Below are 6,112 nucleotides of genomic sequence, written 5' to 3' on the forward strand. Positions count from 1 at the left end.
ACCAATTATCCCACTACCATCCTTGTTCTGTTCCAGATTTCCCACTGCATTTAGTTTCGGCCTCCTACATCTCCTGTGACCTGTGATTTTCCCTCCGTCTTTTCTTATTTTTCATGATCTTGACGTGTTATAGCATGTACTGGTCAGTCATGTTGTAGAGTGCCCTTCAATCTCAGTGTGCCAGCTGTTTCTCCTGACTAGGCTGAGGGTTTGCATTATGCAAAGGACACCCTTCCCATTGCTCCATATCGGGGGCTGGTGGGGGAGGCCACGATGTCGCTGTGTATCGCTAGTGATGTCAACCTCCACCATTTAGTCAAGGTGGTGGCCACCAGCTTTCATTTTGGTAAAGTCACTATTTTTCCCTTTGTAATTAATAAGTATTTGAGGGGAGATATTTTGAGATTAGGCACATACCCTATTTCTGCTTCACCCTTTAATTTTACCACCTGTATTATTTTCTTTGGGCTCCTGTAAAAAGCAAACTGGGTGGCCTAAGACGATAGAAATTTATTCTTTCACAGTTCAGGAGGCCACAAGTCTGAAATCAAGGTGTCTGCAGGGTTGGTTCCTTCTGAGTCCCAAGGGAGAACCTGTCCCATGCTCCCTCCTGCCTCCTGGTGGTTGCTGGCAGTCCTGGCGTTCCATGCTGTGTAGCTGCTTCCCTCCAAATGTCTGCCTCCGTCTTCACATGACCGTCTTCCCTGGGTGTGGGCCTCTGTCCTCTCGTCTTCTCATGGGGACACTAGTCATTGGATATAGGACCCACTGTAATCTAGGATGACTTCATCTTAACTTGATCACATTTGCAAAGACCCTAATTCCAAATACGATCACCTTCACAGGAACCTGGGGTTAGGACTTCAACATACTTTTTTAGGGGACACAGTTCAACCCACTACACCATCCATTGGTGGATCTTGCCTGCAGCTGTTTTTACTGTAGGAGGGGCTCTTTCAGGTTGGTGCCTGTGTCCTTTCGATATGGCTCCTTCTCTTTATTTCTTTCTCCCTTCCTCTTTATCCCTTTTGCCCTTTCTCACTTTCTAGAACCACGAGGTGCTCCAGGCTCATCTTCTCATGTTGTTTTCCTTGTCTTAGCTTTGGAATCCACCACTAACTAATCAAGGAGCCCCGGTTCCTTTTATTGGAGAATGGTGTTTAGAAATAGAGATCAGAGCACTGGGTGTGCTCATTGATACTGCGGTATTACTGCTTCTGGGCACACATATACATACACACACACACACACACACACTACTAACCCATTCATATACACACATCTTTATTTATGTAACTATATTTAGAACAAAAGCATGAGTCATGACTGCTGCCTCTGACCCCAGTTTAGCTCTACAGGGTTCCCTTTAACCTCCCCACTTTCCTTCTTTGTGACTTTTCTCCAACAGTAGAGAAACCTGGCTCTTACAATCTATAATATGTTTATACAATGTCTCAGCCCTAGCAGACATGTAAAGTAGTTTGAACACATACCCCTGTGAGAAATAGGTTTCCAACTAGAGCAGTATGCTGTGTACTTATTCTTCTAGTTGTGAGCCTTAGAGAATCCAGCCAGAAGCCTGTTTGCCAAATTTACTTAGGTCAGCGCCTTTGTTCCCCACACCTTGGGCATGCTTGTGTGATTCAGTTTTAACAGAGTCATTTGTCATCATCTGCGTTCCATCTTTCCTTCACGTCCTGGTTAAACTTCTTAAAATTTATATGCAGCAGGGTCGTGGCGGCAGTCATGCGGCTCTGTCGGGTTCAGGGCGCCTGCCTCGCTGCATGGGTTGCCGGCTGCAAGGCACAGCGCCCCTCTGATCTTCCTGCACAGCTCAGGTGATTCTGGACAAGGACTGAGAACGTGGATCAAGCAAGTTTTAAATCAAGATTTAACATTCCAACACATAAAAGTTATCTAACAGCTCCTCCCAGGCCATATACTTCTTTGAAAGGAGGACTCTCCAATGTATGGTTTGACAGATTTAAAATATCTAATGACGACCCAGAGCACCTTGAATCAATTGATGGAATGTGTCAGGTGCTTACAGATTTGATCGACGGTGAAGTAAAAAGTGGTATCAAGAAGAACAGAATATCAGTAGGAGGATTTTCTACGGGAGGGTGTGTGGCAATGCATTTAGCACACAGAAACCATCAAGATGTGGCAGGAGTACTTGCTCTTTCCAGTTTTCTGAATAAGACATCTGCTGTTTACTAACGTCTTCAGAAAAGTGATGGTGTTTTTCCGGAATTATTTCAGTGTCATGGTACTGCAGATGAGTTAGTTCTTCATTCTTGGGGTGAAGAGACAAACTCAGTGTTAAAATCTCTAGGAGTGAGCACAAAGTTTCATAGTTTCCCAAGTGTTTACCATGACTTAAGTGAAGCTGAGCTAGAAAAACTGAAGTCATGGATTCTTACAAAGCTACCAGACTGAATGAATCGATTGATTTGTTAATATATAAGTAATGTCTTTATGAAAAGTGATGTTTACTGCCAAATTCTAATTTGATAAACAATAATTAAAATAGTAAAAAAAATTTTATATACAGCAAACTTCACTCTTTGGGGTGCCTCATTGGATTCTGATTTTGAATTTTCCTGTGTGTGTGTGTGTGTGTGTGTGTGTGTGTGTGTTTGCCTTGAAAACAAGACGATCAATAACAGCTTATGCTAAGGAAGTGGAAAAGCTGATTTTACAGTTTTCAGCTCTTGAAAACCAGGAAACCCAGAATATATGCACCAGGGAGGATGTTAGGAATTCCCCCAAATCTCATTTTATAGTAGAAAGGGGTCATTTGGGGTTACAGGTTTTGTTCTTAATCAATCAGCCTTTTTTTTTTTTTTTTTTTTTGCGGTACACGGGCCTCTCACTGTTGTGGCCTCTCCTGTTGCAGAGCACAGGCTCCGCACACACAGGCTCAGCGGCCATGGCTCACGGGCCCAGCCGCTCCGCGGCATGTGGGATCTTCCCGGACCGGGGCACGAACCCGTGTCCCCTGCATAGGCAGGCGGACTCTCAACCACTGCGCTACCAGGGAAGCCCTAGGGAAGCCCTCAATCAGCCTTTTGATACCCTCTCTAAGATCCTCCCTAGGATTCAGCTCTCTCACCGGCAGGTCCAGGATGAAGTTGCCAAGGGGACTGACGGTCCATGGCCTTGTATGCTCCTGCACTTCCTTTTCAAATCCAGATATCGAGCTTTCCTCCACCCTGATGATCTGATATAGTGGAAGTGTGGAGGAACACTTCCTTCCCTCCCACTGAGGACAGCAGGATGTTGGTGCTTTGGAAGTGGGGTCCCACCATTCAGGGCTTGGCTGTGGTCAAAGGAGACTCCGTTTTTCACCCGAGGTCCTTACCAGTTCTTAAATCCTCTGAACCCTTTTGTCTGCAGGGCAGGTTCTATCCAGGGCTTCCTTTGTTCATTCCTCATCCTCCCAGGACCATTCTTCAGGACTGTTCTCAGATCTTCCTGGAGATCCCTCATGGTAGCTCCAAACACCCGAAAGGGCACCTGGGACTCTGTCCCCGGCATTCTGTGGCCGCCCAGCTGGTGTCGTTGCCCACCCGCTTCAGCTGCTGCCCAGGCGGGCGGTTGTCCGCCTCGCACAGGGCTGGCACTTGCCCCCTCTGCCGGCCGAATGCGAGAAGTGCAGGAAGCTTAGCTCCTGGGCCATTTATTGGTGGTGGTGTGTCTTTCAGCGCCGGGCGCTCAGAAAGTACGTAGGCACGATTTCACGATCAATGAATAAATAAACAAAAGTCTACCTTTAAAAATGAAAGATTATCATCAGCTATTTTATGGGAGTAAAAATTGAAGTTTGGATTTTTCCTAACTCATTTTCTGACCCTAGTAGCTGGTCTCTATTGTCTTTCTCATAGGAAATCCCAGTTTCTCACCTGGGAACTTATTTCCCTGCACGTGTGGATGCTGGTAGAAATAATTGAGTTCTTATTTGGAGGAGACCCCATGCCCTGAATCCTGCCATGGAAGTGGTGTGGCTGTGAGAAGCAGTGCGGTCTCAGAGCAGTGGCCCCGGCCTTTGATGTTGGCTCTGAGTTGTGGCTCTGATGCTCACTGCCTGTGCAATGTTGGGGAAATTACTTTACCCTCTTTTCTTCTTTTTTTAAAAAAAAATTATTTATTTATTTGGCTGCGCTGGGTCTTAGTTGAGGCTTTCAGGATCTTTGTTGCAGCATGCGGGATCTTTAGTTGCAGAATGCACACTCTTAGTTGCGGCATGTGGGGATCTAGTTCCCTGACCTGGGATCGAACCCCGGGCCGCCTGCATTGGGAGCGCGGAGTCTTAGGCCACTGGACCACCAGGGAAGTCCCTTACCTTACCTTCTGAGATGCAATTTCCTCAGCTGTAAAATGACCTATCTCTCAGGACTTTTAAGGACTAGGAAAATGCAGGCAAAGTCATGGTGCCTGCCGTGGTCTCCATGGCAACCCTGATGGAGTGCACTGTCATCGTCAACAACCAAGCTTGGTAGCTTGGTAAAGGGTCTGTGTGTACCTGTCCCACCACAGCTGATCAAGGTGGCTTGTGAAGAGGCCAAGCACACACAGCTCTGTCCAAGTGTGGAGCTGAGCCAGGACACTTTTTGCTGAACCACAGTTAGAGTTCAGAAGCCTCGTGGAAGAACCACAGAGTAGAGGAGAGTCCAAATTTTGGGGAGGCAGAAGCACAGAGATAGAAAAAAGAGTTGAGGATGAAGAGGTAGTGTGTGCAGGGGGCAGCTGAAACTCCATCAGCCCAGTGCCTCTCCCTTCTGGGATTATGCCCCCTCCTTTGGAGAACTCTTCTCCTCCCTCTTAGAACCCAGCCAGGCGCCCCGCTGCCCTGACCGCAGCTGGATGTGACAGAGGCAGTGCCAAGGAAGCTGGTCTGAAGAAAGGAAGGGAACATGCAGAGGGAAGCGAGGCAGTCCTGGTTTGTTGTCAAGGCCTAGATTCATTTGACCCTGAGGCCCAGCTGCCCTTCCGAGCTTTATGAACATTCCAAGGACATCCCTCTTTTGTCTCACCGCCTTTGGGTTGAGTTTCTATCACTTCTGACAACAATCACAAAACCCCACGGTCGGTGCAATTATTCTCAGAAAAGTAGATACATAAGGAGTATCAGACATCCAGCCCTACAGCTGAGGCTGCCCAGCGCTGCCTCAGATCCATACCCAGGGGCCCCGGCCCTGGTGTGGCATCTGTTCTGAAATGCTCTTGCAAACCCTCTCCGAACTTCGTTGCCTTAGGATAACCTCCATTCCACCATCTTTCCTTGATTTGCCATAGGGCTTGAGACTGTAGCTCCTGTCAGAGCACAACTTTGGCATTCAGATGACTCTGGCCATCTGTGACCTTAAGGTTTTCAGATCCCAATCTTCTAACTGAAGATAATAGACTAGACTGAAGATAATATGTGCCTTTTAGGGAGGCCGTCAGGATTATAAGAGCGTGGGCAGGTAGTGCATGTAGCATGGGGCCGGACACAGCCAGCGCTGAGTCAGTGAGCTGCCTTGGAGTTGCCAAACTCAGCCCCTCTTTAGTGAAATAAATGATAGAGTGATGAGTATTTGGCCATTTGAGTGTGGGTTCTTGATGTTTTTGCCACATTAAAATTGCTTCACATTGAAGATGGATCCGGGGTGGGGATGGGGGCGATTGGAGAGTAGGAGGGATCAGGTAGAAGAGGCAACTTCTAAGATTCTGTCTGGGCCTGAGATTCTTCTGGAACCAGGTCAAATACCTTAAGTGAGAGGATGATCTCATTGCTCCAATGTTAAATGGAGCCGGATCTACAAGACAAGGGGTGTGTTCTTTCTCTGCATGTACAGGCTCTCATTTTATCTTATCACTCTTAGGATAAGACATGAATGTGGTATAGTCTTAAAAAGAACTTGACTTCTTTTTATTTGCAAGTCATTCTAACTGAGAAATTATAGAGAAAATGCTCTTGGAATCATAACATGAAACCTAAATTACAAAATTTCTGGGTTTGATTATGGATGAATATCTTAATGTTGGCCAAATAAAAAAAACACCTAACAAAACAATTCCCCTGAACTAACTAACCAACCCTACCAAACCCAAGATTTCTATCTTGCAT

The 6,112-nt window shown here is 46.5% G+C and overlaps 1 pseudogene; it reads left to right on the plus strand.

Annotated features, from left to right (window-relative positions):
- The first annotated feature begins 273 nt into the window (after positions 1-273).
- LOC136123202 (lysophospholipase-like protein 1 pseudogene) lies at positions 274-2,439 on the plus strand (annotated as a pseudogene).
- Positions 2,440-6,112: the final 3,673 nt, after the last annotated feature.

Source organism: Phocoena phocoena, chromosome 5, assembly GCF_963924675.1.
Source record: "Phocoena phocoena chromosome 5, mPhoPho1.1, whole genome shotgun sequence".
NCBI lineage: Eukaryota > Metazoa > Chordata > Mammalia > Artiodactyla > Phocoenidae > Phocoena > Phocoena phocoena.